This window comes from Bombina bombina, chromosome 5 (genome assembly GCF_027579735.1).
Source record: "Bombina bombina isolate aBomBom1 chromosome 5, aBomBom1.pri, whole genome shotgun sequence".
Classification (NCBI taxonomy): domain Eukaryota; kingdom Metazoa; phylum Chordata; class Amphibia; order Anura; family Bombinatoridae; genus Bombina; species Bombina bombina.
The window spans coordinates 96,790,753-96,811,319 of record NC_069503.1 but is presented as its reverse complement, the minus strand read 5'-3'; the positions used below and the strand labels follow the sequence as shown (position 1 = coordinate 96,811,319).

Below are 20,567 nucleotides of genomic sequence, written 5' to 3'. Positions count from 1 at the left end.
AAATCAGTGGTGATTCTGGGGCGAGGAACAATCACTGGGGGAGTTGTGGGTGTTCCACATATGGGAACAAGGTAGGCATAAGTGTAGTTATGGGTGTTCCATGAGCGATGTCAGGGCAGGGGAAGTTGCAGTTTTTCTGAGTACTGCACCAGGTCTGGGGGTGAGGTTAGGCAGTAAATGGACATGACTTTTCTAAAAATAATAGAGGTGGGAGTAGTATTTTTACCCTCCCCTGAAGCCTAATAGGGGTTGCTCCTTCCCTAGAACTGTCAACGACACAACTGTTATTAAATGTAAATGTCTGTTATGCAGATATAAATGTAACATTTTATATTTGTTTATTTTAATGAGTGTTATACTATTTCCCAGTAATTAAAGTCAGCATAATATCTATTTTACTCACCTAACACAAAAGAGTTTATGCTGATAACAGGCTCCAATGCTTAGAAAGAAGGTTCCATTATTCACTCCAGTTACATCAATACCTGATATCTTTCAGTGCTCTGGCCGTGTCTGTAAAAAGTAAATTACATGGTTTAAAGAGATAATAATAAATAATGGTTCTGATTAACTGTATGTATGGTATAAATAAAGGCACACATAACAATTCATGTGATACAGATCAGCTGATTAGGTTATTACATATGAGCTGTTGATTCAGCACAATCATTTAGTACAGTTAGCTTTGTGAGTGTTACAATTGCCCCTTAAATATTGATCTTTCCAGAACTTTACGATATAAGCTCAGGAGTAGACAATCTATTTATGAGTATGACATACCACAACTGTACAAATATATTATAATTCTATTTGTTCTATAATTTATATGAAAGAGCAGCACTTGGACATAAACAATATTTTCTCCAGAAAATAAATGTTAAATAAGTTTTTACATGTAAGTTAAATCTAATACTACAGTATTTGTATTGTACTTCTTACTAATCCTCTCTGTCAAACATTTTGTAATTGTCATGTGCTCCACCCCGAATGCTTTAACTTCTCTTGGTCTGTACTGATTTGTCTTAAATCACACAACAAGATGGTATGTGAGAGAGAGGCACTAACATTTTAGAAGCTCTAATTCCTATTGGCTGATCGAAATCTTTCATCCAATAGGAATGCAAGGGACGCCATCTTTGATGGCGTCACTTGTTTTGAAGAATCAGTGTATAGCGACAACCGTATGAAGAGGATGCTCCACGCCGGATGTCTTCGGGATAGACCCGCTCTGCGCCGGATGGATGAAGATCGAAGAGGCCGCCTGGATGAAGACTTCTTGCCACCTGGATGAAGACTTCTTGCCGCATGGATGAAGATCGTTCAAGCGGGACTTCAACAACTGTAAGTGGATCGTCAGGGGTTAGTGTTAGGTTTTGTGAAGGTTTTTTTGGGTGGGTTTTTTTTAGATTAGGGTTTGGGCTATTTATAAAAGAGCTAAGTGCCCTTTTAAGGGCAATGCCCATACAAATGTCCTTTTTCAGGGCAATGGTTAGCTTAGGTTATTTTAGATAGTTTTTTTTTATTTGGGGGGATGGTTGGTTGGGTGGTGGGTATTACTGTTGGGGGGGGTGTTTGTATTTTTTTGCAAGGTAAAAGAGCTGATATCTTTGGGGCAATGCCCCACAAAAGGCCCTTTTAAGGGTCATTGGTAGTTTATTGTAGGCTAGGGTTTTTTATTTTGTGGGGGGCTTTTTTATTTTGATAGGGTTATTAGATTAGGTGTAATTCATTTTTATTTTTGATAATGTGTTTTTTATTTTTTGTAACATAGTGTTTATTTTTTTTGTAATTTAGTACTTTGTAATAATGTTTAAAGGGACAGTCAACACCAGAATTTTTGTTGTTTAAAAAGATAGATAATCCCTTTATTACCCATTCCCCAGTTTTGCAAAACCAACACTGTTATATTAATACACTTTTTACTTCTGTGACTAACTTGTAACTAAGCATCTTCTGACCGCCCCTAATCACATGACTTTTAGTTATTATCTATTGACTTGCATTTTAGCCAATTAGTGCAGTGTCATCCACTATCCACAGGCGTGTTCACAATGCTATCTATATGGCCTACATGAGCTTGCCCTCCCCTGCTGTGAAAAGTAAATAAAATAGAGGCGGCCTTCAAGGGCTTAAAAATTATCATATGAGCCTTCCTAGGTTTGCTTTCAACTAGAATACCAAGAGAACATAGCAAAAATGTTGATAAAAGTAAATTGGAAAGTTGTTTAAAATGACATGCCCTATTTGAAAATTGAAAGTTTTTTTTTGGACTTGACTGTCCACTTAATTGTATATTTAAATAATTTTAGTAGGGTTATATATTTTTTTTTAATATGTAATATATTTTATTACATTGGTAGTTTAATTTTAGTATAATAGTTAGGGTAGGTTAATTAATTAATAGTTTAAAATTTGTTTATTTTAATTCTACAGGTAAGTTTTAATTTATTTGAAGATAAGGATCTTGTAATTTTAATTTAAAGTTAGAGGGTTGTTAGGTTTAGGGGTTAATAGCTTAATTTAGTTTTTATCGATGTGGTGTGCTGACGGTTTAAGGATTAAAAGGTTTAGTTAGTGGTGGTGATGTGGGGGGCCAGAGGTTTAGGGGTTAATTAGTTTATTAAGTGGCGGCAGTGTCGGGGAGCGGCGGGATAGGGGTTAATACATTTTATTTGTGTTGGCAATGTCGGGGGCAGCAGATTAGGGGTGTTTAAACTCAGGGTTTATGTTAGGGTGTTAGGTGTAAACGTAACTTGTTTTCAACCATAGAAATCAATGCAATATGCTTCATTCGCTTGCAGCATTGAACATAAGCTTTCGGTGCTTTCAGACTCGCCTTGATTTCTATGGCATCAGCGGCCTCAAGGGTGGCGGATTGAAAACTAGGTACGCTGCATAGGAATAGCCATAAGCGTACCTGTTAAATGTTTGATAAATTGGGAAGAGTGTCAAACAGAGTCGAATGTGTATTCAGAACATCTGTAATGACGTAAGCATCGATCTGCATCGGATTGAGATCGCAGGATCGTATGTTACATCACAAAATTCAACATTTGCCAATCTTGACACTTTGATAAATATGTTGGATCAATCTCGCAACAATTATGATGCGGATTTCCAGCGTAGTTTTGATTGAGGCTTTGATAAATAGGCCCCATAGTTTCCTTCTACAATACAATCTATAGCAAATTTGTACAGCACTGCCAGATTTTTTTTTTTTATAAATTTAGATTTGGCAGCAATAAACCAACTGATCTAATAGGGAGACTTAAGTCCCAGCTGAGCATCTTGATCATTTCCCTTGTCAAACAAAGGAAGAGCACATCCTCTTTAATCTATTGATATATTTACGCTTTATAATCACTGGTATATTTTGCAATAAATACAACATATGTGGGAAGGTAATACATTTTATTAACATTATTCTTGCAGAGATCAAATTGGTAGAGATGACCAAGCTTTAAGATCTTCATTACATATATTCAGCACACTAACATTTTGCAGATACCAATGGTTAGGATTTTTACTAATATTAATACCAAGATATTTTATATATTCAACAATTTTAAATGGGCTATTACATTGGCTGACTAAGGAGTTAGGAATCCACATAATTTAAGATTTTTGGGGGTTGATTTTATACCCCGAGAAAGAACTAAACTGATTTGATATGCCCAGAAATTGTTTAATTCTTCATTTTGAATCATTTAGAAATATAACTAAAACATCTGCAAATAGAGAAATAACTAATGTTCTATTGAAAGATTGAAGAGAATGGGTGATAAAGGGCAGCCTTGCCTTGTGCTTTTCTTCCTCTGAATATTTGATGTCAACTTAATGTTCACAATTATGTTAGTGATAGAGTTCTTATTTATCAGATAGATAAAGGAAGTTATATACTGACTACTATTGTAGCAAATACGTTATAAAACTTCTCTAATGCTGTAAATACATGATCCTATGTTATTGAATAAAATGCTTTTTCAACATCAACCAAAAGTAATGCTAAATCAGTTAAGTCAGTATTTTGTAATCATTATTTAATAATAATATTGGCCTGTACGAGGCTGGATCTTCAGAGTCTCTGTTTTTTTTAGGATAAGTGTAATTGGGTAGGCCAAGACAAATTTAAATTGCATTTCACCCTGACCAAAATATGCATTGAATAAACTAATAAGCGTAGGGATTATTTACCTGCCCATTATTTTATAGAATTCAACTGGCAAATGATCAGGACCTGGAGGTTTATTTGGTTTTATTTGATTTATTGTGATTTTTACTTCCTTGTGTAATATAGGATGGTTTAATAGCAAAACATATTTCTTTCATGTAATTGGCAAGAGTCCATGAGCTTGTGACGTATGGGATATACAATCCTACCTGGAGGGGCAAAGTTTCCCAAACCTCAAAATGCCTATAAATACACCCCTCACCACACCCACAATTCAGTTTTACAAACTATGCCTCCTATGGAGGTGGTGAAGTAAGTTTGTGCTAAGATTTCTACGTTGATATGCGCTTCTCAGCATTGTTGAAGCCCGATTCCTCTCAGAGTACAGCGAATGTCAGAGGGATGTGAAGGGAGTATCACTTATTGAGTACGATGATTTCCCTAATGGGGGTTTACTTCATAGGTTCTCTGTTATCGGTCGTAGAGATTCATCTCCTACCTCCCTTTTCAGATCGACGATATATTCTCAATTTACCATTACCTATACTGATAACTGTTTCAGTACTGGTTTGGCTATCTGCTATATGTGGATGGGTGACTTTTGGTAAGTATGTTTTTTATTACTTTAGACACCTCAGCTATGGTTTGGCACTTTATGCATTTATATAAAGTTCTAAATATATGTATTGTACTTATATTTGCCATGAGTCAGGTTCATGTATTTCCTTCTGCATACTGTCAGTTTCATATTTGGGGAATATAAACATTTTTTAAGAATTTTTTTTCTTACCTGGGGTTTAGTCTTTTTTTCAATTGACTACTTCTTGCAAATTGCGGGCGGTATAAGGCCCGCGGGTGTGCCAAATGCTAAACTTTATTGCGTCATTCTTGGCGCAAGAATTTTTTTGGCGCAGAAAATACATCTGACACAACTTCGTAATTTCCGGCGTCATAGTTGACGCCGAAGCCTTACACACGGTTGCGTCAGTGACGCAAGTGTGTCATTTCCAGTTATTATTGGCGCCAAAAAAGTTTTCAGTTACGTTGTGTGTCATTCTTGGCACCAAACTTTTTAATTATTTTAATACCCCATTGATGTTTGCCTCTTGCCTTTTTCTCTATCAGAGGGCTATGCTATTTGCATTTTTTCCCATTCCTGAAACTGTCATATAAGGAAATTGATAATTTTGCTTTATATGTTGTTTTTTCTTTTACATTTTGCAAGATGTCTCAATCTGATCCTGCCTCAGAAGTTTCTGCTGGAACATTGCTGCCTGACATCGGTTCTACCAAAGCAAGTGCATTTGTTGTAAGATTGTGGAAATTATTTATCCGAATGTCATTTGTAAAAGTTGTCATGATAAACGTTTACATGCAGATAGTGTGTCCATCAGTAATAGTACATTGCCAGTTGCAGTTCCTTCAACTTCTAATGTACATGGTATACCTATGAATTTTAAAGAATTTGTTTCTGATTCTATCCAGAAGGCCTTTCCACCTTCTAATAAACGTAAAAAAGGTCTTTTAAAACTTCTCATTCAGTTGATGAAATTTCAAATGACCAACAAAATAAAAATGTATCCTCTTCTGATGAGGATCTATCTGATACAGAAGATCCTTCCTAGGACATTGACACTGACAAATCTACTTATTTATTTAAAATAGAGTATATGCGTTCTTTATTAAAAGAAGTATTAATTACTTTGGATATTGAGGTAACCAGTCCTCTTGACGTTCAGTCTAATAAACATTTAAATGCTGTTTTTAAACCTCCTGTGGTTTCTCCAGGGGGTTTTCCTATTCCTGATGCTATTTCTGATATGATTTCTAAGGAATGGAATAAGCCAGGTACTTCTTTTATTCCTTCTTCAAGGTTTAAAAAATTGTATACTTTACAAGCAAATTCTATAGAGTTTTGGGGAAAAATCCCAAAAGTTGATGGGGCTATTTCTACTCTTGCTAAACGTACCACTATTCCTATGGAAGATAGTACTTCCTTTAAGGATCCTTTAGATAGGAAGCTTGAATCTTATCTAAGGAAGGCCTATTTATATTCAGGTCATCTTCTCAGACCTGCAATTTCTTTGGCTGATATTGCGGCTGCATCAACTTTCTGGTTGGAGAATTTAGCGCAACAAGAATTGGATTCTGACATATCTAGCATTATTCGCTTACTGCAATATGCTAATCATTTTATTTGTGATGCCATTTTTGATATTATCAAAATTGATGTTAGATCCATGTCTTTAGCTATATTAGCTAGAAGAGCTTTGTGGCTTAAATCTTGGAATGCTGATATGACATCTAAATCTAGATTACTATCTCTTTCTTTCCAAGGTAATAATTTATTTGGTTCTCAGTTGGATTCTATTATTTCAACTGTCACTGGGGGAAAGGGAGTTTTTCTGCCTCAGGATAAAAAAACCTAAGGGTAAATCTAAGGCTTCTAACCGTTTTTGTTCCTTTTGTCAAAATAAGGAACAAAAACTTAATCTTTCCCCCAAGGAATCTGTTTCCAATTGGAAGCCTTCCTCAAATTGGAATAAATCCAAGCCATTTAAGAAACATAAGTCAGCCCCTAAATCCGCATGAAGGTGCGGCCCTCATTCCAGCTCAGCTGGTAGGGGGCAGATTAAGGTTATTCAAGGATATTTGGATAAATTCTGTCCAAAATCAATGGATTCAGAGCATTGTCTCTCAAAGGTATCGAATAGGATACAGAGTAAGACCTCCTGTGAGAAAAAATTTTTTCTTACATATCCCAGCAAATCCAGTAAAAGCTTGGGCTTTCCTGGTGTGTTTCAGTCCTGGAGTCTTCAGGGGTAATCATGCCAGTTCCTTTTCAAAAACAAGGTTTGGGGTTTTATTCAAATCTATTCATTGTCCCAAAGAAGGAAAAATTATTCAGACCAGTTCTGGATCTGAAAATTTTGAATCGTTATGTAAGAGTACCAACTTTCAAGATGGTGACTATAAGGACTATTCTGCCTTTTGTTCAGCGAGGACATTATATGTCCACAATAGACTTGCAGGATGCATACCTTCATATTCCGATTCATCCAGAACATTATCAGTTTCTGAGATTCTCTTTTTTAGACAAGCATTATCAATTTGTTGCTCTTCCATTTGGCCTGGCAACAGCTCCAATAATCTTTTCAAAGGTTCTAGGTGTCCTACTCTCTGTAATCAGAGAACAGGGTATTGCGGTGTTTCCTTATTTGGACGATATCTTGGTACAAGCTCAGTCTTTACGTTCTGTAGAATCTCACACGAATCAACTAGTGTTGTTTCTTCGGAAACATGATTGGAGGATCAATTTACCAAAAAGTTTCTTGATTCCTCAGAAAAGGGTCACCTTTTTAGGCTTCCAGATAGATTCAGTGTCCATGACTCTGTCTCTAACAGACAAGAGACGTTTAAAATTGGCTGCAGCCTGTCGGCACCTTCAGTCTCAGTCATTCCCTTCAGTGGCTATGTGCATGGAAGTTTTAGGTCTCATGACTGCAGCATCGGACACGATCCCCTTTGCTCGTTTTCACATGAGACCTCTACAGCTTTGTATGCTGAACCAATGGTGCAGAGATTATACAAGGATATCAAAATTAATATCCTTAAATCCCAATGTACGACACTCTCTGACATGGTGGATAGATCACCATTGTTTAGTTCAAGGGGCTTCTTTTGTTCGGCCAACCTGGACTGTGATCACAACAGATGCAAGTCTTTCAGGTTGGGGAGCTGTTTGGGGATCTCTGACAGCACAAGGGGTTTGGAAATCTCAAGAGGCGAGATTACCAATCAATATTTTAGAACTCTGTGCAATGCTCAGAGCTCTTGCCTCTGTTAAAGAGAGAACCGTTCATTTGTTTTCAGACAGACATTATCACAACAGTGGCATATGTCAATCATCAGGGTGGGACTCACAGTCCCCAAGCTATGAAAGAAGTATCTCGGATACTTGCTTGGGCAGAATCCAGCTCCTGTCTAATCTCTGCAGTGCATATCCCAGGTGTATACAATTGGGAGGCGGATTATCTCAGCCATCAGACTTTACATCCAGGGGAGTGGTCTCTCCATCCAGATGTGTTTTCTCAGATTGTTCAGATGTGGGGTCTTCCAGAGATAGATCTCATGGCCTCTCATCTAAACAAGAAACTTCCCAGATACCTGTCCAGGTCCAAGGATGTTCAGGCGGAAGCAATGGATGCGCTGACACTTCCTTGGTGTTATCACCCTGCTTACATTTTCCCGCCACTAGTTCTCCTTCCAAGAGTGATCTCCAAAATCATCATGGAACAAACATTTGTGTTGCTGGTGGCTCCAGCATGGCCACACAGGTTTTGGTATGCGGATCTGGTTCGGATGTCCAGTTGCCAGCCTTGGCCACTTCTGTTAAGGCCGGACCTACTGTCTCAAGGTACGTTTTTCCATCAGGATCTCAAATGATTAAATTTGAAGGTATGGAAATTGAATGCTTAGTACTAAATCATAGAGGTTTCTCTGACTCAGTGATTAATACTATGTTACAAGCTCGTAAATCTGTCTCTAGAAAGATTTATTATAGAGTTTGGAAGACTTACATTTCATGGTGTTCTTCTCATAAATTCTCTTGGCATTCTTTTAGAATTCCTAGAATTTTACAGTTTCTTCAGGATGGTTTGGATAAAGGTTTGTCTGCAAGTTCCTTGAAGGGACAAATCTCTGCTCTTTCTGTTTAATTTCACAGAAAGATTGCTATACTTCCTGATATTCACTGTTTTGTACAGGCTTTAGTTCGTATTACGCCTGTCATTAAATCAATTTCTCCTCCTTGGGAGTCTTAATTTGGTTCTTAAGGCTTTACAGGCTCCTCCATTTGAGCCTATGCATTCTTTGGACATTAAACTACTTTCTTGGAAAGTGTTGTTCCTTTTGGCTATCTCTTCTGCTAGAGGAGTTTCTGAGCTATCTGCTCTTTCTTGAGAGTCTCCTTTTCTGATTTTTCATCAGGATAAGGCAGTTTTGCGGGCTTCTTTTCAATTTTTACCTAAGGTTTTGAATTCTAACAACATTAATAGAGAAATTGTTCCTTCCTTGTGTCCTAATCCTAAGAATTCTTTGGAAAGATCCTTACATTCTTTGGATGTGGTAAGAGCTTTGAAATATTATGTGGAAGTTACTAAAGATTTCAGGAAGACTTCCAGTCTATTTGTTTTATTTTCTGGTCCTAGGAAAGGTCAGAAGGCTTCTGCTATTTCTTTGGCTTCTTGGTTGAAACTTTTGATTCATCAAGCTTATTTGGAGTCGGGTCAGGCCCCGCCTCAGAGAATTACAGCTCATTCTACTAGATCAGTCTCCACTTCGTGGGCCTTTAAGAATGAAGCTTCAGTTGATCAGATTTGCAAAGCGGCAACTTGGTCCTCTTTGCATACATTTACTAAATTCTACCGTTTTGATGTATTTGCTTCTTCAGAAGCAGTTTTTGGTAGAAAAGTTCTTCAGGCAGCTGTTTCAGTTTGATTCTTCTGCTTTTGATTTAAGTTTTTTTCTTTCATTTATGAGAATAAACTTTTTTTTTTTTGGGTTGTGGATTCATTTTTTCAGCGGAAAATGGCTGTTTTTATTTTTATCCCTCCCTCTCTAGTGACTCTTGCGTGGAGTTCCACATCTTGGGAATTGCTATCTCATACGTCACTAGCTCATGGACTCTTGCCAATTACATGAAAGAAAACATAATTTATGTAAGAACTTACCTGATAAAATTCATTTATTTCATATTGGCAAGAATCCATGAGGCCCACCCTTTTTATGGTGGTTATGATTTTTTGTATAAAGCACAATTATTTCCAAATTTCTTTTGTTGATGCTTTCTACTCCTTTCTTTATCACCCACTGCTTGGCTATTCGTTAAACTGAATTGTGGGTGTGGTGAGGGGTGTATTTATAGGCATTTTGAGGTTTGGGAAACTTTGCCCCGCCTGGTAGGATTGTATATCCCATACGTCACTAGCTCATGGACTCTTGCCAATATGAAAGAAATGAATTTATCAGGTAAGTTCTTACATAAAACAGAATTTATGTTTACCTGATAAATTACTTTCTCCAACGGTGTGTCCGGTCCACGGCGTCATCCTTACTTGTGGGATATTCTCTTCCCCAACAGGAAATGGCAAAGAGCCCAGCAAAGCTGGTCACATGATCCCTCCTAGGCTCCGCCTACCCCAGTCATTCGACCGACGTTAAGGAGGAATATTAGCATAGGAGAAACCATATGGTACCGTGGTGACTGTAGTTAAAGAAAATAAATTATCAGACCTGATTAAAAAAACCAGGGCGGGCCGTGGACCGGACACACCGTTGGAGAAAGTAATTTATCAGGTAAACATAAATTCTGTTTTCTCCAACATAGGTGTGTCCGGTCCACGGCGTCATCCTTACTTGTGGGAACCAATACCAAAGCTTTAGGACACGGATGAAGGGAGGGAGCAAATCAGGTCACCTAAATGGAAGGCACCACGGCTTGCAAAACCTTTCTCCCAAAAATAGCCTCAGAAGAAGCAAAAGTATCAAACTTGTAAAATTTTGTAAAAGTGTGCAGTGAAGACCAAGTCGCTGCCCTACATATCTGATCAACAGAAGCCTCGTTCTTGAAGGCCCATGTGGAAGCCACAGCCCTAGTGGAATGAGCCGTGATTCTTTCGGGAGGCTGCCGTCCGGCAGTCTCGTAAGCCAATCTGATGATGCTTTTAATCCAAAAAGAGAGAGAGGTAGAAGTTGCTTTTTGACCTCTCCTTTTACCGGAATAAACAACAAACAAGGAAGATGTTTGTCTAAAATCCTTTGTAGCATCTAAATAGAATTTTAGAGCGCGAACAACATCCAAATTGTGCAACAAACGTTCCTTCTTTGAAACTGGTTTCGGACACAGAGAAGGTACGATAATCTCCTGGTTAATGTTTTTGTTAGAAACAACTTTTGGAAGAAAACCAGGTTTAGTACGTAAAACCACCTTATCTGCATGGAACACCAGATAAGGAGGAGAACACTGCAGAGCAGACAATTCTGAAACTCTTCTAGCAGAAGAAATTGCAACTAAAAACAAAACTTTCCAAGATAATAACTTAATATCAACGGAATGTAAGGGTTCAAACGGAACCCCCTGAAGAACTGAAAGAACTAAGTTGAGACTCCAAGGAGGAGTCAAAGGTTTGTAAACAGGCTTAATTCTAACCAGAGCCTGAACAAAGGCTTGAACATCTGGCACAGCTGCCAGCTTTTTGTGAAGTAACACAGACAAGGCAGAAATCTGTCCCTTCAGGGAACTAGCAGATAATCCTTTTTCCAATCCTTCTTGAAGGAAGGATAGAATCTTAGGAATCTTAACCTTGTCCCAAGGGAATCCTTTAGATTCACACCAACAGATATATTTTTTCCAAATTTTGTGGTAAATCTTTCTAGTTACAGGCTTTCTGGCCTGAACAAGAGTATCGATAACAGAATCTGAGAACCCTCGCTTCAATAAGATCAAGCGTTCAATCTCCAAGCAGTCAGCTGGAGTGAAACCAGATTCGGATGTTCGAACGGACCCTGAACAAGAAGGTCTCGTCTCAAAGGTAGCTTCCAAGGTGGAGCCGATGACATATTCACCAGATCTGCATACCAAGTCCTGCGTGGCCACGCAGGAGCTATCAAGATCACCGACGCCCTCTCCTGATTGATCCTGGCTACCAGCCTGGGGATGAGAGGAAACGGCGGGAACACATAAGCTAGTTTGAAGGTCCAAGGTGCTACTAGTGCATCCACTAGAGCCGCCTTGGGATCCCTGGATCTGTACCCGTAGCAAGGAACTTTGAAGTTCTGACGAGAGGCCATCAGATCCATGTCTGGAATGCCCCACAGCTGAGTGACTTGGGCAAAGATTTCCGGATGGAGTTCCCACTCCCCCGGATGCAATGTCTGACGACTCAGAAAATCCGCTTCCCAATTTTCCACTCCTGGGATGTGGATAGCAGACAGGTGGCAGGAGTGAGACTCCGCCCATAGAATGATTTTGGTCACTTCTTCCATCGCTAGGGAACTCCTTGTTCCCCCCTGATGGTTGATGTACGCAACAGTTGTCATGTTGTCTGATTGAAACCGTATGAACTTGGCCCTCGCTAGCTGAGGCCAAGCCTTGAGAGCATTGAATATCGCTCTCAGTTCCAGAATATTTATCGGTAGAAGAGATTCTTCCCGAGACCAAAGACCCTGAGCTTTCAGGGATCCCCAGACCGCGCCCCAGCCCATCAGACTGGCGTCGGTCGTGACGATGACCCACTCCGGTCTGCGGAATGTCATCCCTTGTGACAGGTTGTCCAGGGACAGCCACCAACGGAGTGAGTCTCTGGTCCTCTGATTTACTTGTATCTTCGGAGACAAGTCTGTATAGTCCCCATTCCACTGACTGAGCATGCACAGTTGTAATGGTCTTAGATGAATGCGCGCAAAAGGAACTATGTCCATTGCCGCTACCATCAAACCGATCACTTCCATGCACTGCGCTATGGAAGGAAGAGGAACGGAATGAAGTATCAGACAAGAGTCTAGAAGTCTTGTTTTTCTGGCCTCTGTCAGAAAAATCCTCATTTCTAAGGAGTCTATTATTGTTCCCAAGAAGGGAACCCTTGTTGACGGAGATAGAGAACTCTTTTCCACGTTCACTTTCCATCCGTGAGATCTGAGAAAGGCCAGGACAATGTCCGTGTGAGCCTTTGCTTGAGGAAGGGACGACGCTTGAATCAGAATGTCGTCCAAGTAAGGTACTACAGCAATGCCCCTTGGTCTTAGCACAGCTAGAAGGGACCCTAGTACCTTTGTGAAAATCCTTGGAGCAGTGGCTAATCCGAAAGGAAGCGCCACGAACTGGTAATGCTTGTCCAGGAATGCGAACCTTAGGAACCGATGATGTTCCTTGTGGATAGGAATATGTAGATACGCATCCTTTAAATCCACTGTGGTCATGAATTGACCTTCCTGGATGGAAGGAAGAATAGTTCGAATGGTTTCCATCTTGAACGATGGAACCTTGAGAAACTTGTTTAAGATCTTGAGATCTAAGATTGGTCTGAACGTTCCCTCTTTTTTGGGAACTATGAACAGATTGGAGTAGAACCCCATCCCTTGTTCTCTTAATGGAACAGGATGAATCACTCCCATTTTTAACAGGTCTTCTACACAATGTAAGAATGCCTGTCTTTTTATGTGGTCTGAAGACAACTGAGACCTGTGGAACCTCCCCCTTGGGGGAAGCCCCTTGAATTCCAGAAGATAACCTTGGGAGACTATTTCTAGCGCCCAAGGATCCAGAACATCTCTTGCCCAAGCCTGAGCGAAGAGAGAGAGTCTGCCCCCCACCAGATCCGGTCCCGGATCGGGGGCCACCATTTCATGCTGTCTTGGTAGCAGTGGCAGGTTTCTTGGCCTGCTTTCCCTTGTTCCAGCCTTGCATTGGTCTCCAAGCTGGCTTGGCTTGAGAAGTATTACCCTCTTGCTTAGAGGACGTAGCACTTTGGGCTGGTCCATTTCTACGAAAGGGACGAAAATTAGGTTTATTTTTTGCCTTGAAAGGCCGATCCTGAGGAAGGGCGTGGCCCTTACCCCCAGTGATATCAGAGATAATCTCTTTCAAGTCAGGGCCAAACAGCGTTTTCCCCTTGAAAGGAATGTTAAGTAGCTTGTTCTTGGAAGACGCATCAGCTGACCAAGATTTCAACCAAAGCGCTCTGCGCGCCACAATAGCAAACCCAGAATTCTTAGCCGCTAACCTAGCCAATTGCAAAGTGGCGTCTAGGGTGAAAGAATTAGCCAATTTGAGAGCATTGATTCTGTCCATAATCTCCTCATAAGGAGGAGAATCACTATCGACCGCCTTTATCAGCTCATCGAACCAGAAACATGCGGCTGTAGCTACAGGGACAATGCATGAAATTGGTTGTAGAAGGTAACCCTGCTGAACAAACATCTTTTTAAGTAAACCTTCTAATTTTTTATCCATAGGATCTTTGAAAGCACAACTATCCTCTATGGGTATAGTGGTGCGTTTGTTTAAAGTGGAAACCGCTCCCTCGACCTTGGGGACTGTCTGCCATAAGTCCTTTCTGGGGTCGACCATAGGAAACAATTTTTTAAATATGGGGGGAGGGACGAAAGGAATACCGGGCCTTTCCCATTCTTTATTAACAATGTCCGCCACCCGCTTGGGTATAGGAAAAGCTTCTGGGAGCCCCGGGACCTCTAGGAACTTGTCCATTTTACATAGTTTCTCTGGGATGACCAACTTGTCACAATCATCCAGAGCGGATAATACCTCCTTAAGCAGAATGCGGAGATGTTCCAACTTGAATTTAAACGTAATCACATCAGGTTCAGCTTGTTGAGAAATGTTCCCAGAATCAGTAATTTCTCCCTCAGACAAAACCTCCCTGGCCCCATCAGACTGGGTTAGGGGCCCTTCAGAACCATTATTATCAGCGTCGTCATGCTCTTCAGTATCTAAAACAGAGCAGTCGCGCTTACGCTGATAAGTGTTCATTTTGGCTAAAATGTTTTTGACAGAATTATCCATTACAGCCGTTAATTGTTGCATAGTAAGGAGTATTGGCGCGCTAGATGTACTAGGGGCCTCCTGAGTGGGCAAGACTCGTGTAGACGAAGGAGGGAATGATGCAGTACCATGCTTACTCCCCTCACTTGAGGAATCATCTTGGGCAACATTGTCATTGTCACATAAATCACATTTATTTAAATGAATGGGAATTCTGGCTTCCCCACATTCAGAACACAGTCTATCTGGTAGTTCAGACATGTTAAACAGGCATAAACTTGATAACAAAGTACAAAAAACGTTTTAAAATAAAACCGTTACTGTCACTTTAAATTTTAAACTGAACACACTTTATTACTGCAATTGCGAAAAAACATGAAGGAATTGTTCACCAAATTTTCACCACAGTGTCTTAAAGCCTTCAAAGTATTGCACACCAAATTTGGAAGCTTTAACCCTTAAAATAACGGAACCGGAGCCGTTTTTAACTTTAACCCCTTTACAGTCCCTGGTATCTGCTTTGCTGAGACCCAACCAAGCCCAAAGGGGAATACGATACCAAATGACGCCTTCAGAAAGTCTTTTCTAAGTATCAGAGCTCCTCTCACATGCGACTGCATGTCATGCCTCTCAAAAACAAGTGCGCAACACCGGCGCGAAAATGAGGCTCTGCCTATGATTTGGGAAAGCCCCTAAAGAATAAGGTGTCTAAAACAGTGCCTGCCGATATTATTATATCAAAATACCCAGAATAAATGATTCCTCAAGGCTAAATATGTGTTAATAATGAATCGATTTAGCCCAGAAAAAGTCTACAGTCTTAATAAGCCCTTGTAAAGCCCTTATTTACGATCTTAATAAACATGGCTTACCGGATCCCATAGGGAAAATGACAGCTTCCAGCATTACATTGTCTTGTTAGAATGTGTCATACCTCAAGCAGCAAGAGACTGCTCACTGTTCCCCCAACTGAAGTTAATTGCTCTCAACAGTCCTGTGTGGAACAGCCATGGATTTTAGTGACGGTTGCTAAAATCATTTTCCTCATACAAACAGAAATCTTCATCTCTTTTCTGTTTCTGAGTAAATAGTACATACCAGCACTATTTCAAAATAACAAACTCTTGATTGAATAATAAAAACTACAGTTAAACACTAAAAAACTCTAAGCCATCTCCGTGGAGATGTTGCCTGTACAACGGCAAAGAGAATGACTGGGGTAGGCGGAGCCTAGGAGGGATCATGTGACCAGCTTTGCTGGGCTCTTTGCCATTTCCTGTTGGGGAAGAGAATATCCCACAAGTAAGGATGACGCCGTGGACCGGACACACCTATGTTGGAGAAATTATGGTTTTTTCTGCTAATTTCAAAAGGGCTATTTGATTCCAGAATTTACATTTATTGTGTTGATTTACCCCAGAGTTTGTATATAATATAGCAAAATAATCATATATTACCTGTTTAATTTCTGGATTTGATATCAGTCTATATGCTCCTAACTTAATTGAAGTGATACTGTTCCTATGATGTCTATTTTAGTTAGAATAGACAGGAATTTGGAAAATCTTCCATAGTTGCCACTATATAGAGCTTTTTCTTTTATGTCATTCTGGGTAGCGTTTTGTTTTAAAATCTCTTTCTTGTTTACTGGCCCTATACCCGTTTCATAATTGCTGTGTAGGATTGTTTACTGTATGTATGCTCTGTAGCTATTTTTAAGTTGGTTTGTGAGCTGTGATCCTCTCTTTGATTTATTTCTTCCAATTACAGGCCTACGCTTTTATTTCACCTCTCATATATGCTTTTGTTGTCTCCCACACTATCTCACTTTTGCCTATATAAGATTTATTATAATATTGATATTCCTTCCATTTTTCTAACAACTGATTTTTAAAATGTATGTGTTGTATTAAATGTCTCTGGAATATAAATCGAGCAGGATCATAGCTTAAATAGGGTATATTCTGTATTTCTAGGTAAATAATAGCGTGGTCTGAAATAATTATATCCCGGATATCTGTCTTAATTCCGAGACCTAATCATTTTTCAAAGATAGGAAATAACTGATGTGAGAGAAAGTTGTTACTACAACACAGGCATATCCTGATGCATTTTATTTACTTGTTTTATTTTTTTGTAACTGTTTTATCCCTCCACTACTGGAGTTTTAAGTCTGGCCAGCTGGCTGAAATAAAGGAAATTTCTTTGGTCTGGTGGCTCAGGCTCCTAGTTTCTTCCTAGGAAGACTCCTGAATCTGTTCAGTTGCTCAGTGAGGGGCTAATGAGGATCGTTTTGGAAGGACAACGATTGGATTGAGCACCCTGTGGAAACACTTTCGGAATACCTCATATGTTTGAGGATTTTACATGTGAGTGTACTCGCTGTCTTTTCTCTGTTTTGCTTGAACACTGACATACTAAACCAGGGTGCTGTTCTTTTTTTCAGTCATGTGACTGCTATCGAAAAGCATTGAGAAGCAGTGCATTGATTAAAATAGCCAGTAGGTAGAGCTGTCCGCTTGTGTTGCAGCAAAGATATGCAAGCCAAGCAAGCTGAAATTAATCAGTTTAACCAGACCTGAACTATCGAGTAGCTTGCAAAGGAACAAGATCATCCTGTCTATAAATCAGTCCAGATTGGAATGCATAGAAAGAACTGTTTGCAGAAAAATGCAAGTAAAGTCTGTGTTGTGTGATTATTTTATTAGGTTTATAATGCTGTTTACCAAATGTTTTTGTTCATTTAACTTAGTTTAATTATATATTCTGTGTTATGTGATTATTTTATTAGGTTTATGGTGCTGTTTAGCATTTAAAGTCTTAATTTCAAAGCTTTAAAAATAATGTATTAGGTGTTACTTATGCCAATTTTGAGAGGGGCCTGGAACCTAACTCCCTCGCTTCCCATTGACTTACATTATAAACTGGGTTTCAATTTACACTGGTTTTGATTTACAACCATTCCTTCTGGAACCTAACCCCAGCGTAAACTGAAGGCTACCTGTATGATCTCATAACCTCTCTAACACTACACATGGTTAATTAAAGGGGACAGTCAACACCAGATTTTGTTGTTGTTTAAAAAGCATAGATAATCCCTTTATTACTCATTCCCCAGTTTTGCATAACCAACAGTTATAATAATACACGTTTTACCTCTGTGATTACCTTGTATCTAAGCCTCTGCAAACCGCCCCCTTATTTCAGTTATTTTGACAGACTTGCTTTTTAGCCAATCAGTGCTCACTCCTAGGTAACTTCATGTGCATGAGCTCAAAGTTACTTATATGAAACACATGAACTAATGCCCTCTAGTGGTAAAAAATGTAAAAATGCATTTAGATTAGAGGCGGCATTTAAGGTCTAAGAAATTAGCATATGAACCTCCTAGGTTTCGCTTTCAACTAAGAATATCAAGAGAATAAAGCAAAATTGGTGATACAAGTAAATTGGAAAATTGTTTAAAATTACATGCACTATTTGAATCCTGGAAGATTTTTTTTTGGACTTGACTGTCCCTTTAACCCCTTAATGACCGGACCATTTTTCAATTTTCTTACCCTTAATGACAATGGCTATTTTTACATTTCTGCGGTGTTTGCGTTTAGCTGTAATTTTCCTCTTACTCGTTTACTGTACCCACACATATTATATACCGTTTTTCTCGTCATTAAATGGACTTTCTAAAGATACCATTATTTTCATCATATCTTATAATTTACTAAAAAAAAAAAAGATAAAATATGAGGAAAAAATGGAAAAAAACACACTTTTTCTAACTTTGACCCCCAAAATCTGTTACACATCTACAATCACCAAAAAACACCCATGCTAAATAGTTTATAAATTTTGTCCTGAGTTTAGAAATACCCAATGTTTACATGTTCTTTGCTTTTTTTGCAATTTATGGGGCAATAAATACAAGTAGCACTTTGCTATTTCCAAACCACTTTTTTTCAAAATGAGCGCTAGTTACTTTGGAACCCTGATATCTGTCAGGAATACCTGAATATCCCTTGACATGTATATATTTTGTTTTAGAAGACATCCCAAAGTATTGATCTAGGCCCATTTTGGTATATTTCATGCCACCATTTCACCGCCAAATGCGATAAAAAAAAAAAAAGTTCACTTTTTCACAAATTTTGTCACAAACTTTAGGTTTCCCACTGAAATTATTTACAAACAGCTTCTGCAATTATGGCACAAATGGTTGTAAATGCTTCTCTAAGATCCCCTTTTTCAGAAATAACAGACTTATATGGCTTTGTGGTTGCTTTTTGGTAATTAGAAGGCCGCTAAATGCCGCTGCGCACCACACATGTTTTATGCCCAGGAGTGAAGGGGTTAATTAGGGAGCTTGTAGGGAGCTTGTAGGGTTAATTTTAGCTTTAGTGTAGTGTAGTAGACAACCCCAAGTATTGATCTAGGATCATTTTGGTATATTTTATGCCACCATTTCACCGCCAAATGCGAGCAAATAAAAAAAAAAACTTTACATTTTTCACAATTTTAGGTTTCTCACTGAAATTATTTACAAACAGCTTGTGCTATTATGGCAGAAATTGTTGTAAAAGCTTCTCTGGGATCCCCTTTGTTCAGAAATAGCAGACTTATATGGCTTTGGCGTTGCTTTTTGGTAATTAGAAGGACGCTAAATGCTGGGGCGCACCACACGTGAATTAGGCCCAGCAGTGAAGGGGTTAAATTAGGTAGCTTGTAGGGAGCTTGCAGGGTTAATTTTAGAGATCAGCCTCCCACCTGACACATCCCACCCCCTGATCCCTCCCAAACAGCTCTCTTCCCTCCCCCACCCCACAATTGTTACCGCCATCTTAAGTACTGGCCGAAAGTCTGCCAGTACTAAATAAAAGAGTTTTTTTTTTTTTTAAATAAAAATTATAAAATATTTTAGTTGTGATGGACCCCTGCCTTAGCACCAACCTCCCTGATCCCCCCCTCCAGCTCTCTAACCCTCTCCCCTACCTAATTACCGCCATCTTGGGTACTGGCAGCTGTCTGCCAGTACCCAGTTTGGCCCCACAAACCAAACTATTTAAATTTTATTTATAACTTTTTTATTTGTATTTTTAATTATTTCTGTAGTGTAGCAGCCCCCCCCACAATACCCCCACCCCCTCCCAGATCCTTTTATATGTAAAAAAAAAAAACTTTTTTTTTAACTTTTTTTTCCCCCTTCCTTCATTGGTGTCAGTGTGGCTAATGTGCGCACGTGCACGCGCATCCACGTACACGCGCGCGCCCGTGCACGCGCGCACACGCTCCCTCCTCCCACCGGGCAAAGGCACCATCGGCACCATCACTACCGGAGCAGAGAGGGCCACAGAGTGGCTCTTTCTGCATCGGAGGCTTGTAAAGGGGTATTGCAGGATGCCTCCATATCGAGGCATCACTGCAATACCCTCAGAGCTGCTGGAAGTGATTGTGATCACTTCCAGCACTCTGTTAGACAACTGACGTACCAGGTACGTCCATTGTCATTAACTGCTTGTTAATGCATGACGTACCTGGTACGTCAGTTGTCATTAAGGGGTTAAATTAGTTTTTTTGTCCAATAGGATGGCTTTTTAAAGAGTTATTTTGGCATGCAGGTAATGTAGGCGTATCCTATAATTACAGCATCCAGCTGAAACTAGTAGGACCTGCCCATTGTGTTGGTGTGTTTGGGGTGAATTTCCATGAAGTGATGTGCCATGTTACTTCTTTTTTAATTTTGCTAATAAAATTTGACTTTATAACTTTTAAACGGCTGTGGATTATCAGTTGCTGGTGAAAAGAAAACACAGTAAATAAAGCAACATAAGCATTTGGACC

The 20,567-nt window shown here is 39.3% G+C and overlaps 1 protein-coding gene across 2 annotated transcripts in view; it reads right to left on the bottom strand.

Annotated features, from left to right (window-relative positions):
* Window positions 1-20,567, bottom strand: part of LOC128659970 (gastrula zinc finger protein XlCGF26.1-like) — a 110,060-nt gene that overhangs the window by 2,802 nt on the left and 86,691 nt on the right. For both annotated transcript variants that reach the window (XM_053713563.1, XM_053713562.1), the window contains exon 2: window positions 404-513. The gene's annotated coding sequence lies outside the window, so the exon portion shown is untranslated. The remainder of the gene's footprint in view (window positions 1-403; window positions 514-20,567) is intronic.